The following is a 19,875-nucleotide window of genomic DNA, read 5'->3' as shown; positions in this document are numbered from 1 at the left end:
TATCAAAGACCTAACCTTAGACTTTGACAAGTTGGTGTTCGTAACTTTGATTTAACTTTAATGATCATGAATTCCTAGATTAAATATCTAACAGATTAATTAAAATTAATAGAATTAGACAGTCATTCCAATTTACTTAATGTAAGTAAATATTATCTCAGAAGATTTCTCTGTATCACAAAATCAGGGTACGAACATTTGGAGATATATTTTTTTTAATTATTTAACAGTTTATTTCAAAGTAAATGATACAAACGTTTTTAAACATAGGTGAAACCCTGCTTTTTAAATAGGTAAATCCTGTACTTTAGGATAAGCAGCGTTTTTCACTATACAGCATAATGACACAATATATATATAAAAAAAAGAAACACTAACACTTAAGGTACTAGCAAATAATACAATTTGTTCAAATACTATCTTGTAGGTGAATCATAACTGTCTAATCTGTGCGTGTATGATTTGGATGAGTTATTGTAAAATGGCAGTTATAACCAAAGATGCTATTAATAATAATACGTTTTACTTAATAGCTAATTACTGATGATTCTTTTTATAAAGTAGGAGGCAAACAAGCATGCGGCTTACCTGATGGTAAGTACCGATGAACGTAAACAATATAGGAGGGAATTGCTGTTGTAAAAAGGAATATGATCTTTTCCTAAAGTAACGATATCGGTTCGGTTCGGAAAACTATTAATAAATATTACTACATAGTTATAAATATTAGGAAATATATACCTCTAAATATTTCCTCAATTAACTCGACAAAAGGGAATTGAGGTTCTATTTACCAAAGTGGAACGATTTACTCGTGTTTCTGTCGAGGAACAGCTGTGGTTACATGACTGTGAGTTTCGATGGGAGGGTGAGAAATATAGGGCGACAGTGAAATTACCGTGGTACGGAAACATAACACCTCTAGCATAGCATGGCAATGCATAAGTTGTATCACGGGTATCATCTTATATACTATAAAGTCCATGATGCTAATTTCTATAAGTGACGGTTACCAATTCTCAACAAGTGGACTTACAGTCTGTTTTTAATTCTAAGTTATCTAAAAGGAAACGCGTATCCCATTACTAAAATCACAGTATCATATACGGTAACGTATTACAATTATTAAATAGTATTTTAACCTTTTACCATCGCACCGCTCGCCATCGATAGGGAATTCAATCTCACACGATAGAACCTAAATGATCGCGTACAGTGCGGTTTTATAGTTTTCTCTCGCAAACGCTCAGGCTGTGGAATGAGTTCCTTGGTGAGGTTCTTAGAGACTGCAGTATGAAGTTCTTCAACAAGGGTGCATTTAGATTTCTTCAGGGTTGGCAACATTCACATAACATCTCTAGCGTTGAAGGCATCCATAAACTACAGAAATGTTTTATCATCAGGCTTATTTGCCAACTTCATGTTATAAAAAAATATAAAAAAGAAGAGATGTCTGAAAGAAACTAAATATCTATAAACCTACTCATATACTGCAATAGGTATATTACCTATCACCAGTGGAAGATAGTTTTCCGGTGACATTTCCCGGAAATATCGTAGTGGAGTGTGAGTACGTCTACCTACTAATTGTAAATAGCTCCACAGAGGTGCCAATGATAAGGGGGTTGACCTCTAATTAGGTCGACAATATCGACTCATTAAATATCCTTCGTCTACATCAGGGGTCTCTAAACTACGCCTCGCGGGCCAAATCCGTCTTGCCAGTGCCATTAATTCGCGACAGCCAATGTCTTATTGTTGTTATTATTACTGTTGTAAGTTGAAGAAGAAAACATTTTTTTATACAACTTAGAATGGCAAACAAGCTGACGGCCCACCTGATGGAAAGTTGTAACCGTCGCCTATAGACATGAAGGATAATTCGCTTTTACGAATATTTACTTACAAGGTACAACTTAACGACAGAAATGATGACGTAGAAAACTTAATTAAGTATCTAAACTTAAGCATATTAATAAATAACAATTAATTGAAATTAAAGAAAGTAGTTGTGTTTACATAGCTGTGTTTCGGTTTGAAGGGTGGGATATGACAATGAATTTACATAGTACAGAGGAATAACACCTGAGTCCTCAGGAATGGCAACGCATGGAGGATGTCATGGGCGAAGCAGTATACTCTGTTGTATCCATAGTACTGCTCATGTCTATAGGCGACGGTTACCACTTTCCATCAGGTGGGCCATCAGCTTGTTTGCCATTCTAAGTTGCATAAAAAAAAGAAACAGAAAATATTAATTAGATTTACGTAATTTTGATTTTCAACCGACGATAGTTTGTAATTTACTTAAGCCGCGCACTTGCAGACTACTCTCTAGAAATAAAGTTAAGGGCAGAAAAATTAAAACTGTTTTGCACCTTGGAACATACTGGAAAAATAATTATGGCCCTAAGACTTTAAAGTTTGAAGACCTCTGGTTTAGATTGTAATTTGTAGTGACTAATATCTAAGTGTTGCCGTGTGGTCTCGGAATAGAATGGGCCACCCATTCCTTTCCCGTGGGTGTCGTAAGGGCCGACTAAGAGATCTTAATGATCCAGGGATGGCCAGCAGAGCCTCTCTTCAAACATCACTAAAAAGCTAACTGCGGTTGCAATTCGAATGCCAAGCGTGGCAGCTACTGACAAAACCTCCTTATGAGGGAGGCTTATGTTCAATAGTGGATAGTTAACACAAATGTGTATGGACATATGTAAGTAAATATATATTTTATTAGCAATAAAAATACAGACATGACATCATAGTCCTCAAGATTGAGAATAGTAGGTATTACAGTATACCTATATTGTTACATCCATTACACAATTTATAACAATTACAGGCGACAAAAAATACTTTCCATCACATTCCGTCCTCTGTTATTCCGAGTTGCGTAAAAAAATATTATTAAAAATAATATTTCATTAACTGTGCACAAACAAACAAGAGGCAAATATTCAATCTAATTATTTATACTGTTTACATATAATATCTATATATAAAAATAGCCACTTATCATTAATAATATCTACAACAGTAAACGTTATCAAAATCCCGCCTAAAAGGGGAAAATAACCGAAACTCTTCGATAAGGGTCGCCATTACAACCGTTTTTTTTTTTTTTTTTTTTTCTTTTTTTGTGGCGTTCACCCCGATATTAGGGTATTTTGCCAAGAACAAAACGGGGAAACGATAATAGTAATAAAAATACCTAACACAAACGAATTTAGAAAGGATAAGGATTAGGTCTAGGATATTTATAGGATATGAAACATATACTTGTACATATGAGAATATACTTATAAATATATAGGAAAAGCAATTGATGCAACTATAAATGTATTCATGTAATATAACTAAATCTTAATATTGTTATCATATATATATGAAGATAGTATTTTATAGATAATAGGATCATTGGAAGAAAGTAGAGTAAGAATAGAAGTTGGGAATGGAACACGGATGGATCGGAGATGATTAAAAAGGGAGGTGTGGTCAAATTTAGAACATGAGAAGAATATATGATTCAAGTCCGCCACTTCAGCACCGCAATTACACGACGAACTTTGTACAATACCAAGCTTGTATATATGAGAAGGTGTGCATACGTGACCTAGACGCATACGAGTTATAATAGTTGTTGCGGTCTTTCCAAGCTTTAATTTACAAAACCATGGTTTGAAAGGAATATCGGGTTGTATAAGGCGATAAAATCTTCCTTTTATTGTACTTGTTTTTTCCCAATATTCCTTCCAGGCATACCTTAAATATATTTTTGGGAGACAAGCTAGGTCACTACAGTAATTATGATACGGATACATATCACCACAAGTTACAGCCTCTCTTGCAATAAGGTCAGCTTTGTCATTGCCGCTAATACCACTGTGTCCTGGTAACCAGGCAAAAGAAACGGAATAACCTCTCAACATGCAAAGATAAAGACTTTGTCTTATGTCACAAATAATGGGATAAACTGGTTTTGATTTAAACGGATATTTGGCTAGAGCTTGCAAAGAGCTCATAGAGTCAGTGAAAACTATTGCCTTATGTAATTTCATTAAAAGTATATATTCTACAGCTTTTAAAATACCATAACATTCCCCGGTAAAAACTGAAGACTCCGGTGGAAGTTTAATTTTTTGAACGATATTAAATTGTGAATGAAACACACCCACACCTACACAACCGCTATTGTCTGGTTTTGATGCATCAGTAAAGATGTAGTGCCATTCATTCCATTCAATGTCAGTTATAAACATAAATTTGGCATTCAATTCTGAATCATTTTTTAATAACCCAAAATCATATTTAATATTAGGAGATAAAACTAAAGATTGATATGAGCATTTATAAATGGGAAAACAGGACGATGTAAAAGTGGGAGATTCTATGGATTTATATTTTTCATAACTTTGTATTAAACATGGAGGTTTTTTATGTTTCCAATAAGATGAAGACGAAATAAAGATATGTAGTTGAGATAACTTTTGAATAAGCGGATGATCAGATAATTGTAAACAACGAAAAAAGAAGCGATCAGATAGATATTGTCTTCTTAAAACCAAAGGTGGATCACCGACTTCGAGCTGTAAAGCATTGATTGGACTTGATTTCATTGCTCCAGAGATAATCCTCAAGGCCTTTGATTGAATTAAATCCAATTTCTTAAAAGCAAATGAACTTCCTGGAGCTAACAAAAAAGTTCCATAATCAATGACACTCCTTATAAGACCATTATAAGCAAGTTTTAGTGAAACGGGATGTGCTCCCCACCAAACTCCAGCAAGGCACCTAAGAATGTTGAGGTTACGCTCACATTTCGTAGAAATATAATTACAGTGGGACAGACCTGTTAATTTATTATCTAGCACGATACCTAAAAATTTAATTTCAGTCTTTATAGGAATGTATGAGTTATCATAAAGCACCTTAATTTGTTGCGGTGATCTCATTCTTGAAAACAAAACTACACTACTCTTGGTTACAGAAAGATTAAGACCATTTGCATCTAACCACGTTTTTAACAAATCTAATGAATCAGATAATTTGGCAGAAGCAGATTCTATGGACTTCGCAATAAAATATAATAAAAGATCATCAGCATATTGTAAAATTTTGACGGATTTATCAAGGAATAATTCTAGATCGTATGTGTATATGTTAAATAAGATTGGACTGAGAACAGATCCTTGTGGAAGGCCTTTCCATACTGTTCTAGATAATTTGGTATCTTCATCTAAATTCATATATATTGTTCTTTCTGATAAAATATTAATAATGAAATTAGAAAGCATTACCGGTACATTTAGAGCTTGTAATTTAGTTTTTAAAATAGAAATTATTACATTATCATAGGCAGAATTTATATCTAAAAAGGCTGAGAGGATTGACAAATTTTGTGAGAAAGCTATATGAATATCTGAAATAAGAATGCTCACATTATCTAAGGTGCTCTTACCTTTCCTAAAACCAAACTGGTTCGGGGATAGTAAGTTATTACTTTCTAAAAACCATTCTAGACGGTTTTTCACTAAATGTTCAGCTAGCTTTAGTAAGACAGAGGAAAGTGCAACAGGACGGTATGAAGATGGTTCAGAAGGTGGTTTATGAGGCTTTAGAAATGGTATAATAATCTGAGACTTCCATGAAGTAGGTATATTTCCCGAAATAATTATGGAATTAATTATATTTAAAAAGTAAATTAATGTCGCATCGCTAGCATTTTTAAAAAGGAATACGGTATACCGTCTTCTCCCGGTGCAGAGTCTTTAATAGAAGCTAGAACACCTTTAAGTTCTACTAGAGTAAAAGGAGAGTCAAGTTCGAATAATTCGTCAGAGACGGATAGAGAAATATTGTAAAGGCATTCCGGCACATAACTAGGAGCAAGACGATCTAAAAATTTATTCGCTAAAGTTAAATCGAGTGCAGAACGTGATGTATGATCACTAAAGGCAGATCTGAATCTTTTAATATTATTCCAAACGACTGATGAATTAACTTCTGGACAGATAGAAGAACAAAATCTTCTCCAGCCTTCTAATTTCTTTTTTTTCAGTAGTTTTCGAGTAGAACGTGAAACTGCGGTGTAAATTTCAAAATTTTCTGGTGTCATGTAATTATTATAATTTTTTTCAGCCTCTTTACGATTTTTAATTGCTTCCGTACAATCTTTGTCCCACCAAGGTGGCGAGGGAATTTTCCCTGAAGCACTATTTTTAACAGGAAATAATAAATCAGCAACCTCCTTCATATTTATCATCAAGTCATTACAACATTGATGTTCATTTCCATGGTAAACAATAGGTAACTCCGATATTTTATTATCTAAATATTGTTTGTAAATATTCCAGTCTACATTTGATAAATTATATTTAAGCCGAGGACCACTCTTTCGACTTGAGGGAATGGAAATTGGAAAAGAAAGAATGAGGGGAAAGTGATCGCTTCCGAAAGTAGAGGAATGAGGATACCACGACAGTGAAGAAGCTAAATCAGAAGAACATATTGAAATGTCAGGAGCACTAAACCCTTCATTCGGTGCAGTTCTACGTGTTGGTACATCTGAGTTAATAATACATAAGTTGTAAGTGTCAATTATCGTCAGGAGTTTTCCACCATAAAAATTAGAAGTAGAACTGCCCCACGATTGGTGTTGAGCATTAAAATCGCCCATTACGAGAAAAGGTTTAGGTAAAATTGAAAATAATTTTTCTAGTTGTGAATATATTTGGCATGTAGGATCAGGAATATATAAAGTAACAAAACAGATACCATTTATAATTATAGCAGCTGCATTAATGCCGCTATATACAGGAAGCGAAAAAGAAGAAAAAGGAAGGGAGTTTTTGACCAATATGGCAACACCGCCATATCCGTCAGCTCTATCATCACGGAGACTTGTAAAGCCTGAAATCCTAAAAGGATATCCTGGCTTTAACCAAGTCTCTTGGAGAGCTATTATAAAAGGATTATATTTATTAATCAAATAAAATAAGTCTGATTTCTTGTTTGTTATGCTACGACAGTTCCACTGAATTATTAGGACTTTGTAATCCATTGTGAGAAGTTAATAATTGAGAAAATACATTGTAAATGGCATCGTTGGACGGTGGTAAAGTTGTTTGTATCATTTTCGATTGCGATAACACTTTAATAAGCATGAGAATAATATCAAAGATGGATTGATTATTGTCAATATTATTTGATGATAATGCACAACCATTAGAGGGAGCAGGAATATTATATTCCTTAACTATGGCTTCATGGGCAGAACGATCATATCCTTGTTGTGCTTTTTGAGGAGAGCGTGGTTTAAGTGTAACTGTTTTTTTATGTGATGATTGAATATGTGGTAATGATGATTTCTCTTTGAGGAAAGAAGATTGAAAATGAGATTTATTGGACGGAGATGATGATGTTAATACATCTGAATATAGTTTAGAAGTGGGAGGATGAAATTTTGATGCTTCAGCATAAGAAACACAACTGTGGGCCATTGTTTCTTTAATGGCTTTCTGACGTGCATATTCAGGACATTTCTTACTAATTGCTGAATGAGAACCATTACACAAGATACAAGAAACATTTTCCTCATCTACTTCACATTTATCACCTGTATGATTTTGCCTGCATTTATAACACCGAGGATTTGAACGACACTGCATCTTGACATGTCCGAACCTACAGCAGTTATAGCATTGGATAGTGGGGTAAATGTACAAATCTACAGTTAATGATGTGTAAAACATAAATACTCTTTTTGGTAATATTTGTCCATCAAAAGTAATAACAATGGTTTCAGTATTAATAAAACTTGGTTGTCCTTCATTAATGGTCTTTTTCTTAATTCTTCTGGTTTTTAGAATTCTCCCACAACCTATAGGTACTGATATATTTTGGATTACTTCCTCTTCTGTCCAATCTTTAGGAATAACCCTCACAATTACCATACGGGTTACATGGAAAGAAGGTATAAATGCCTTAAAATTATGTGTTTCTAAGTGACTATTATTTAAAAATGCATTTGCATTTTCAAAATTTGAGAAAGAAAGCGATAAACGGTTTCTTCCTATTCTTTTGAGGCTACCATTCACTATATTATTTATCTTATTAGTGTGTAAAAAGCGACCAAATGCAATAGGATGTAATGTAGTGTTATCATTAGGATGTGTTTCATTTTTTTGTACATGAACGACATAAGGAGCTACATCCTCGGCATTGTACAAAGTTCTGCTTAAAGTACTGGGTGGAGAAGCAGGTTTAACAGACTCGGTATTATTTACAACTGGTATTGATACTAGAGTTTGATTCTCATCCTCAATACATTGACAATCACTATCTTTAATTTTAGATTCGAGACCTTTGGTGTGCCTCCTTCGTTTTTTATTGCAATGTTTGCAAATGCGACGTTCGCCACGTACTCGCTTACGTTTAGAACTTGCAACGCTAGAACCATCTGTGTCCATACTAGATTCACCCAATATATCAAAACTATTATTAAATGGGATAGTTATATTTGCAGACACCTGGGGGGTTGTCCCCCAGGGTCTATAGGTGGATCCATAATGTCTAATTAATATAGGTAATTTACTTACCAATATTTACAGCAACAAACACTATTACTACAAAATATACAATTATATATACAATCTAATACACAATATATAAATAAGACTAATCCTTATATAATTAAAAATAAAATTAATTTAAAGAAGATCAAAAAACACTCCCGCTTTTTTAAACGTTTCCCGCGCTTTTTTTTTCATTACAACCGTTCGTTACAGATTCATTAGCTAAATTTCAGATGAAATATGCACGATCATAGATTAAAAATTACGTGTACGTCCGTGTAACAAAATTAGTGGTAATATTGATATAAGTATGAAGATTTAAATGAATCAGATTTGAATTTTTATTATATGTTTTTATTGTGTAGCTATAGATAACTATGCTCGGAGTTCCTTGCGTGACAGAAACTGAAATGAGTGTATCAACAAAAGAACCAAAGAACCAAAGTAACTGCCATAGCCCGATGGCATAGTAAGCTGAAGTGGCAGTGCGCTGGTCGCATAGCTCGAAGAACCGACAACCGATGAGGAAAAAAGCTTCTTTAGTGGCGATTCCGTACGGGTAAATATTCACTAAATGGTGTGACGACCTCAAATGCTCAGGACCGTTCCTTATGGCAGTCTATGTTCAGCGATAAACAAGTAATAGCGGATATGATGATGACACGTGTTTTCATGTAATATGAAACAAATATAGATAGAGAACAAAATAATACTGTGCATTTTCTATCTATCAATATACATATTATTTGTATTAAGCAAAAACAATATAAATTAAATTACGAAAAAATAAACGAGACATTATACCTTTAAAGTAAGTTAAGACATATTCGAAATCGAAAATAATTATCATTATCCCTATTAGCGGCCTATTTTAAGATCGTATATCCCCTCATATTACACTATAATTATTTGGGATAATTCAGTGGGCTCGTAACCTTACGTTTATCCTGTAGAAAAGATGTGTTCGTATTATCTTAAAAATCAGGTTACATTTTCTAGGCATTAATTTTGTACAATAGCTTGTACAAAATTAATGCCTAGTACTTTTTCTAGTATTTATTTTCAATATTAAGCAATGTTTATTTAGTTATTTATTTATTTATTCATAGGAAAACCAGGGCTACACTACAGCAAATAGATACAATTTTAGGATAACAAAATAAGCCACTAATAGGTTTTAGTTATTGCACTAATTCTGGTAAAGATTATGGTTTTATTACGATTTAGTCCTTAATAAAATTAAGTCGTAGATAAATGTATTATATTAATATTATGTTATTGTAGGTAGGTACATATTGTTGCTTGCAATTTGACCAGCTAACCTTTTTTTATGCACTTAGAATGGCAAACAAGCTGATAGCCTACCTGATGGAAAGTGATAACCGTCGCCTATAAACTTGAGCAGTACCATGGACATAACAGAGTATACTGTTTCGCTCATGATACCCATGCGTTGCCAATTCTGAGGACTCAGGTGTTATCTTTCTGTACTCTGTACATTTACTGCCAAACCAAACCAAAACACAGCCATGCAAACACAACTGCTTCACGGTAGAAACATAAATGGGGCAGAGGTGCTCTTAGTGGTAACCTTTTTTTTATATTTTTATATTTTCTTTTCTATCTGATAACTGATAAAGGTAATGGCAACATTACCTTTTGTACTGCTTTTCTGTATACATAGTTTACTAAAACCCATTTAGTTTCATTTCTTCGAGCATATATATGCCTATACTCATATAAACATAACCAATCAATATGTTATAAAATAAAACAAATATTTTGACAAATTACTAAAGCTGCCACAGTCTTGAGAAATGTTTTTATAATTTTAATTAATATTTTAATATTAAGACATGAATGTAACTTAAATTCGAACTGTGTAATAACATACTATTACAATGTACTTAATGCCCGTATAATGGCTCAATATCGGGTACACTACACCAGTAGCGGGTAAACTATGATGTTTGATACAAAATCATTTGCTACCTGTAGTTATTACAGTGTAAATAATTGAATAGTTCAGTAATTCATTCAACATCTTTTTTTCTTTTGAACAGAAATAAAACAGGAAATTTTTATAATTAAAGACTGTGTTCCACAAAAAACCGGCTTCAATTATGACAGACCCAGTTATTTTGATTTAAAAACTAAAGTACTAAAACGACTTTAATAAAATCTCTATGGGACTAATCTGTAAGTATAGCCTTTCAGATAAAAAAAGAATTTTTCAAATCAGTTTAGAACTGACGGAGTTATGAGGTAACAAACATAAAAATAAAAATTCGAGTAAATTGAGAACCTCCTTCTCTTTGAAGTCGGTTGAAATTATCTTAATCATAATATCTTAAATAAAAATACAAGAATTAATAATAATATTTCAAAACAAGATAATCAGATGCATTGCTGACTTTAACTATTGCATTTATTTACGAGAGACTTATTTAAATATCTAGTAATTTTTATTTTCAAGCTTCATTTTTCAAACAATTCTGAATTTGTCTATCTAAACAAATATCTATAATGATATTATAACATAATATTTTATCTTGTATTGAATAAATAAATAAATAAAATAGAAATTTATTTAAGCGTTTCAATCTATCAATCTTATTTTGTTTTCATGTTCTGCTTATAAATTCAAATACAATAAACAAATGAATTCTTATTACAATTCTTTCTCTACATCTTTATGACGAAAGTTGCTTTTATAAGTCTATATTTAAATTGCAAAGTTTCTTATTAACTTAAATCGTAGCCCTGCGGCAATTTATACTTGATCAAATAATAAAACTTATTACGTATTTTTTCATATAAGTTTTATTTCATTTCTAAAATAAAAGACAGATAAAAGTTATATTAATATTGACTTTTATTGTAAGACAGTTTATGTCATGTGTATATAGTTTGAAGATTGTCTTAGTGTCCTGAAACGGCTTTGTGATTATGGAATGAGAAGCCAAAGCCGAAACGTCCATATTTTTAATAGTAGAATAAATGACAGCTTTGACAGCTGTCATTTCGATGACAATCGAAATGCTATTGATTATTATTATCGATGTTTTGTAATGAATAATTTCGCGCTTCTTTTGTAGTAGAAAAAGTATTAAATTATTGGGCTGTTAAAGTATTAAAATTATAATAAGTGTCTGCACGTTTTAATTCTGACCCCTTTAAAAATACGTACATACACAAACAACGATGAACTATGAGATGTTTCTTACCTTTGACAAGCAAAACGAAAACTATTCAAAAACATTAGGAATTAAATAAATCAAAGAAATATATGATAAACCTTAATTAGCCTTAAATGGCCAAATTCAAAACTGTCATTATCAAGATATTATTTATGAGAAGTCCTTAATTCCTTAATAAATTCTTGCGTCTCACTTCAGGGTCGTTAATGTAACATTGCCCTTTCAAGATTCGAGTTGGATAAGCTTAATCTGTTTGGCAATATTACGTCAACGTTGATATTTTATTGCAGGTACTTATTTATAATTTATTTTGAGAATGGTCATTCATTTTAATTGTGCGACTCACCTAAATAGATACCGTAATAAAAAGTGGAAACCCTTTTATTTTTAGTCAACTTCAAAACCAGGGATTATATTTGTATATTTTATGTACCTATCCTTTTTTATGTACCTACGTACACAGAATCTCCGAGATTTTTGGACTGATTTTACTTTTATATTAGTTATATTTAACAAATTAACTTTGTTAAAATTTATTATACACTGTTGTTTTTATCTTTAACCTACTAACTTACCTTCTATCTTGGGTGAGAAAGGATTGCTAGTAATGGGTATTATCAGAGCTATTGCTATCAATATAGCTTGTCAGGTCGACCTCCACATGGCCCCCCTGGAAACCATCGTGCTGAATTTCAGGTATATTCATAACGATGGATTAACTGACTTACCTTTTCATGCTCACCTATCATCTGTTATTGCTACCCCGTTAATAGCCCGGCGCAGGCGGGACTACCATTCTATTATCATCCATAAAAAAACCCTCAATGTCTGTCTCTCTCTTTCTTCCTAGTTACATATGCCATATACGACACGAAGATAAGATGATTTTTCGTCATGTACTAAATTTGTTACTTATGTTGAATTCTATACAAATAACAAATTAATTAAATTCAAACTTTTCTTGCTTTCCCGAAAAAAAGTGATTAAGCCATATTGAAATTAATTTTATATCAGGATATCAGGACAGCATTCCCATGTAGTACAATCAATCTATTTCCAACCAAACTGAACCCTTACATTAACAGGTACATTAGCTCAAATTACTCTGTAGACACCTGAGACATCGTTAAGCATTTTGTATTCCTACCTGTAGCCTCATTACTATAATGAAAACTATAGGGCTATCGTAATGATTCGGCCCTTAAAAACATTCGTATTTTTTTCATTTCTGATTCTAAACTCAATCAATAGTTCGTTACCAGATTATTTCGATCCACTGCTGAACATGGGCCTCCATCAATGCCTTTCAATCAATATGGTCCTCTACTTTTCGCTTTTTGTTCCTTTTTTTTATACAACTTAGAATTGCAAACAAGCTGACGGCCCACCTGATGTAAAGTGGTAACCATCGCCTATAGACATGAGCCGTACCATGGAAATAACAGAGTATACTGTTTCGCCCATGATAACCCTCATGCGTTGCCATTCCTGAGTACTCAGATGCTATTCCTCTGTACCCTATAAATTCACGCCATATCCCACCTTTCAAACCGAAACACGGCTATGCAAACACAACTGCTTTACGTTAGCAACACGAATGGGACAGAGGTACCCAAGCAATCGACTTTTGTACAAAGTCTCCATCTGGTTCCTCAATTGATCGCTCAATTGACAAATAACAATACGTGCATTTATACTTGCCTCTTACGAAATTTCATTACATAATAAATATTGGAATATGATTTTCATAATTTAATAATACGTCTAAGTAGTATACACTTCAGAACTTCGAGTAACTTCTCCACTTTTACAATATTTTAACGGTTTGTTTTTACGAGAAATGAGCAGCGGCTCAAATATTCGACGAATAAATCCGTTACCTTAAGATTTCCTTGAAAGACTACTTTCTGTAATGAGGCTGCCTTAATGTATTTATAAATATACTGGTTTTTACCTGCGACTTCATCTGTGTGGCCGCATAATCAGTAATTGATGTCGTTCAAATGCTACATGTATACCAAATTTCTTAACAAGGGATTAACCCATTAAGGAGTTGAATGATAATGAACATACAAACATGTCTATTTTGTCTGTCTTATTTATCTCTGGTTATGTAATTCAATCATTTAAGAGGCTACATTAAAAAGACAAAGGTTTATATTTGATAAACCTTTTTCACCATCTCCGTCTTGCGTTAAAATAAACGTAAAATAATATTTGAAGGCTACCCCACATTAACCTTCACTGAATTCTATTGTAAATAAAATGAGAAAAGTTTTCAGAAAGCTTTATTACTTTTTAAATACTGCTTTTCTATGAAGAAGGCGATTAAATCACAATTAGGCAAATTAAATAAACTCATCTCGCTATTTGATTAAATTTAACATCTATCTATACCAAATTGATCACTTAAATAGACTTTTAGAAAGTTTAAGTACCAAAAAATGTTAAGTTGCCTTTATTCAAAACGTAAGTTAAATACTATCTTTATTGGAGATTTACTTATTATTTATTTACTAAAGAGAAACGTTGAAAAAAAAATTCGTCTACATATATCTCTGTCCATTGCGTGTTTCTGAAGGGAAAGAAGTATTGTGATGGGGATTGATGACCCCAATTGCTAACAGTGTACTCTATCAGGTCGACAAACATCCAGTCCCCTCTAGAAACCATCGTGGTTAATTCTTGGTGAATTAATCATGGGCTAACTAATCTGATATCTTTCATTCCTGATGCCTCGCCATTGTATATCGATAGCGCAGACGGGGTTATCATTTCATTTTTTTTTCCAATTACCAATGACCAATTTTTTTGACCCCAGTCGATGGTGCATCTTTATTTTGTTGATATGGAGATTTTGTTCATATTCTTTATGAATTGTCCAGTATTCTGTATCGTAATTTTGCCGTCATATTGCAGTCAAAAAGTTTCAGTCAGTATCTAAATAAATAGCTATAAATAGATTAATTTACATAACTGTTTGTAACCTTTAGTGGTTGAAATAAATTGGGATTGAACTATTTGTTGGCTTTCAACTTGGAAACTGCAAACAAATTAATACAGTTAGTGGTTCTGACAATGTCAAACACAAATATAAACCCATAGTTGATTGACCCGTGTATTTATAGAATATTTAATATGTATGAATTTGCATTTCTATATTATTTAAAAATGTTTATCGAATTACGACAGAAATAATAGGTTAATTACATAACGAATACAGGTAAACTAAAATACACAAATCCATAAAACAGTTGCATAAATAAAATACAAATAAGAAAGGCAAACAAGCTACCGGCCTACCTGATGGAAAGTGGTAACCGTCGCCTATAGACATGAGCAGTACATTGGACATAACAGAATATACTGTTTCGCCCATGATACTCCCCATGCGTTGCCATTCCTGAGGACTTAGGTGTTATTCCTCTGTACCCTGTAAATTCATTGCCATATCCCACCCTTCAAACTTAAACACAGCCGTGTTTTGGTTTGAAGGGTGAGAAACAAAATTACTCGTGGTAGTGAAATTGAAATTCCCAAATAAATATAAATTGAAATGTGAGAAACATTTTGAACCTTTTGCGTTCATAGGCTACTGTAAACGCTTACCATCAGGTGGACCGTATGCTTGTTTGCAACCTCAGTGATATTAAAAAACCTTCTATGATGAAATGACGTCAAGCAACGATTCAGCTGTCAAATATGAAAAAAAAAATTTATCGTTAGTTATGGGAGACTCGAACTTTTTATCGGTTATTGACCTATGTTTTCTTTGGAAAAAATATTCAACCTCACTGGTCTGTTTGAAGACTTCCTTAATTTCGCATTCAATCTGTGTAAGAAATATATAAAAACATGTATACATACATAGCTAACAAGGAAATCCGGATGGATATTATCCAATAATTTAGTGCAATACACCATAATAATTACCCCACGTCGTCCAAAATAAACGTCGCAAAATATATCGTATTTTGGTAGAAACGCGATAGATATGTACAGAAATATATTACATATATAATATCTCAATACAGAAATGTTAGCAACCTTATTCATGGGAAGCATTATAAGGTAAAAGAGACAACGAAATCATTAGGAAATTAGGAAAACCATTTGTATAATTATCAGATATCATACTTCTTGATGGAGTAATGAGTATTGAATACTCATTACTCCATCTAGAAGTATGATATCTGACAGGTCCTGAAAAATGGTCGACCAACAGATAACTAGTGCATAGACTTATATTATTTGTTCTGACGCATGCTTTATTAATTACGAATTTTACCCTTGTACATTCTACAGTTTACTTTCAGTTACTAAAAAATTTACTGTAAGAGATCTCTTTGTAGGATAAATCCGCCATAGTATATTAAATCTTTTAATGTATCCAATATAAATTATGTACAATAAAGATTTTACAATACAATACAATATAGTTTTTATGCGGAGCAAAATGTAAATTCTGACGAAACATTTGTAGAGATGATATTTATTTATAGATTTGAGTCGGAACACCTAAATACCAGCTTCAACCTTTCGACTCGTTGCAACGACGAGCTATGAGAATTGTCGATGATCCCAGGCTTGCAAGCGGTATCGAACCCTTAAGTCTTAGGAGAGATTTTGCCTTACTGCTGCGTGTTCTGCGTGTTCTACAGCTTGTACAACGGATTGTGCTCAGAGGAATTGTTTCCCAAGAGACTACAGCATGGAGTTCTTCAAAAGGGGGTAAAGAGGTTTCTTCTGGGTAGGCAACGCGCGCGTAATACCTCTGGTATTGCAGATGTTCATAGGCTACGGTAACCACTTACCATCAGGTAGGCCGTATGCTTGTTTGCCACCTCAGTGGTATAAAAAAAAAGAAATACATTCTGTCTAAATGTTTTTAATGTACAGACACTGTCACGTTAGCAGGAGGTGTATATATTAATATACCTTGGCTAAGTTTAATAAAAAAGTTATTACTTCCTCTGGTTTGTTTGTGCTTACAAAAAGATAGGATAACGTCTTTCATCGCAGATATTTATTATTATGAGCTGATTTTTTAACTTAAGTAAAATATAGAGAGAGGTATTATAAGCTTTTAATAAAACTACATATATAATAAAATATACAAATATATATCTACTAAAACAAATCTTAACCACAGTTGCTATAACGTGCAATTTTAAGTATACCTACATAAATAGGCTACGAAATCTCATGGTACTCGTACATATGTATATCAGTATTTTGTAATAGTAATAATTTCTACTTAACCACACACAATTTACCGTGTGGTCCTGGCACAGAATGGAGCGACCCTTACTTTCTCATGTATATCGTAAGAGACAGAGGTAACTTAACGATCGAAAGATGGACAACAGCATCCCTTTTCAAACATTATCAGAGCCTAACTGCGGTTACTAACCCATCCACCAAGCATGGTAACAACCCGTATATTCCCACTTACAGGCGGGGCATATGTTTAGCAATGTACAATTAAGGGCTGATACAGTATAATCCCACTAATTAGGTTTTCAATCTAAGATAACAACTAAGAGAGACTACGATAAGAAATAAGACAACGACCATCTGGAAAATAAACCCGCAGTCTTTCCTCAAAAAGTTTATTTTTTCTTAAATTGGCCGATAAAAAGCTGAATCCGTAACCTCATTTATATAAGGCAACGTGCCTCTCATTCCGTTTCAGACGTCGTCTTATAATTCAATATGGAAAGAAAAATATTTTTCGGAAAAGAAACGATAATAAAAGAAAAAACATTTTCTTTCTGTTGCATAACTAATGAAAATGTTAAATCCTAAGAAAACTTAGTATATATCTAATAAATATAATATCTAGCTTGCACAGAAAATTTTATGCAAACATTCTTGGAAATGTTTTATTAGATATATTCTATTCTTTGTTTCCATCTTTGTTATTTGTATAATATTTGAATAGACGTAAATTTATTTTACGTAATTATAAATTTATCTTGTTTTTGAGCCCTGTAGGTCCCGGCATAGAATAAACAATTAAGGGAGCTTATGGTGGAAAGATGGGCAGCAGTGTCCCTCATAAAACATTACCAAAAGGCAAACTGCGGTTGCCAACCCGCCTGCCAAGCATGGCAACTATTTTGTGTTACTGTGGCACACGCATGAAGGGAAAAAATTTTTACTAATTATATGCATTTTGTTTTTATTTTATTAAATTTTTTGTATATGTATCTTTTTTTACCTTTTTTTACTGTGCATTTACTCTATGTCTATTGTTATTTGTGTGCTGTAAGTAATGCAAATAAATTATCTATCTATATATCTATCTATCAACTACTGGCAAACTATACTTCATGGGCAAGGCTATGTTCAGCAGTGGAAAATAATTGGCTGATACAACAAATTATAAAATTACCTACAGAATTGTTTATCTATGCAATTTAAAACATTGTCTTTATAAATCTTTAGGAAACTCTTAAATAGAGATATAAGTCCTTAAATGTTTAAATGTAAACGTCTATAATACAAAAGGCACAATTATTAATTTATAATATATTTAAAATGTAGTGGAAAAACAAGCAGGGTAATGTTTTGGAAGAAAATAGACATTTAATCACTACCAATAATTCATATTGTATTATGTAAAATTAACTTTGTTGTATTTAAATGTACCTTAAATAAATGAATTTAATGAGCTGCTGCATATACTGAATTTAATAATAATATTTCTTTACAATAATTTACTTTATATATTAATTATAATTATCTCTTAGATTATATTGATAGAGTGTCTACATAGAAATGCTTTAAGAAAAACAGGTTAGCTTTTTCATACAATTTTGCGTGATAAGTAGTTAAGAGTGATTTCTTTATAACTTCTATATTTAGTTTGTCTTAGGATTTTTGCATCTTTTTAATGCGTAAACACTCATTTTATTTATTATATAATACGTCGATATATATTTTATGCGTAATTATAAAGGACACTGACTAAAAAAACGAATCAATAAATTTGACAATTAGCTAATAAACAGTTGACCCGTTTTTAAGGCTCAATGCTCCATCTATATAATCGAAAATATATCTATTTTAGTCAAATTTATATATTTACATATATCATGTGTAGAGAATAACACAATTTAAATTAACTACAAATAATTAGAAATAAAATTCTGTAAGCGGAGAAATAAAATTAAAATAGTAATATAAAATTAATTTATTATAAATCATTATGTTACAATCATAATTTATGTATATTGTAACAGAATAAATTTTGACGTCTTAATAATATAAAACTGCAATAATAATTTAATTATAAATGGTAATTAAATTCTTAAATGTTAATGAATAGAATTGTGATATCAAGAGATAGAAATCGCTGGACTTTTTCCTTAAAGGGTTTGACATGAAAATATAATTCAGAAAAAATAAATCTCAGATTAAAATAGATCTATGTTTTAACTATACTTATACATTTTAAAATAATAAAACATCCTCCTCACCTGTGTTTCGTTATCGCCGCAAAATTGAAAAGCTTTGGAAAATTTAATTAACGTTACACTAACACATTAAGTTTCACATTAAATATTTACAATTTATTTTCACTTTATACTATTTCATCATGTTTAATTAACACATCCAAAAAAATATATAGTTTTAAAATATGCATGAACCCGCCATCGTCATCACAGATAAAAAAAAACGTAATGTGTTTTTTTTTTTTATTAACGCGCGAGCTACGGGCACAGACCAAATGTTTGTTCAATCAGCACGCGAACAGGCGAACGCACCAAGCGGGTGTCGGTACTCGACTGAACTGAAACTGAAGGCTGAAAGTTTGTGCTTCATGCAACAAGTATGTAAAAACGTAATATGGTTAATGTTTTGGATAATATCGTAGCATAGTAGTGACTTCTGGTACAGCGGTTTAATAAAATGCAGTATGACGTCATAGACATAGGTTAATCCGCTATCAATGTTAGTGCATACATTCAATTAAGATAAACCAAAATATCAAGAGTGATATTTTGACTACCTCTAAGGTTCAATGATAAATTCGTTGCTTTGTATAAATGAAGGCGTAGGTTCTATTCTCGAGGTTATTTTGTTAGCATTTCTTA

At 32.3% G+C, this 19,875-nt stretch overlaps 1 protein-coding gene across 3 annotated transcripts in view; it reads right to left on the bottom strand.

The window, feature by feature from the left end:
- Positions 1 to 19,556, bottom strand: part of LOC113522695 (arrestin homolog) — a 128,779-nt gene extending 109,223 nt beyond the window's left edge. For all 3 annotated transcript variants that reach the window (XM_031914037.2, XM_026908473.3, XM_031914038.2), the window contains exon 1: positions 19,258 to 19,556. The gene's annotated coding sequence lies outside the window, so the exon portion shown is untranslated. The remainder of the gene's footprint in view (positions 1 to 19,257) is intronic.
- Positions 19,557 to 19,875: the final 319 nt, after the last annotated feature.

This window comes from Galleria mellonella, unplaced genomic scaffold, assembly GCF_026898425.1.
Source record: "Galleria mellonella isolate WM207_F2 unplaced genomic scaffold, CSIRO_AGI_GalMel_v1 utg515, whole genome shotgun sequence".
In the NCBI taxonomy this organism is placed as follows: domain Eukaryota; kingdom Metazoa; phylum Arthropoda; class Insecta; order Lepidoptera; family Pyralidae; genus Galleria; species Galleria mellonella.
Note: the sequence above shows the minus strand (reverse complement) of the source record. Positions and strands in the feature narration are given on the sequence as shown.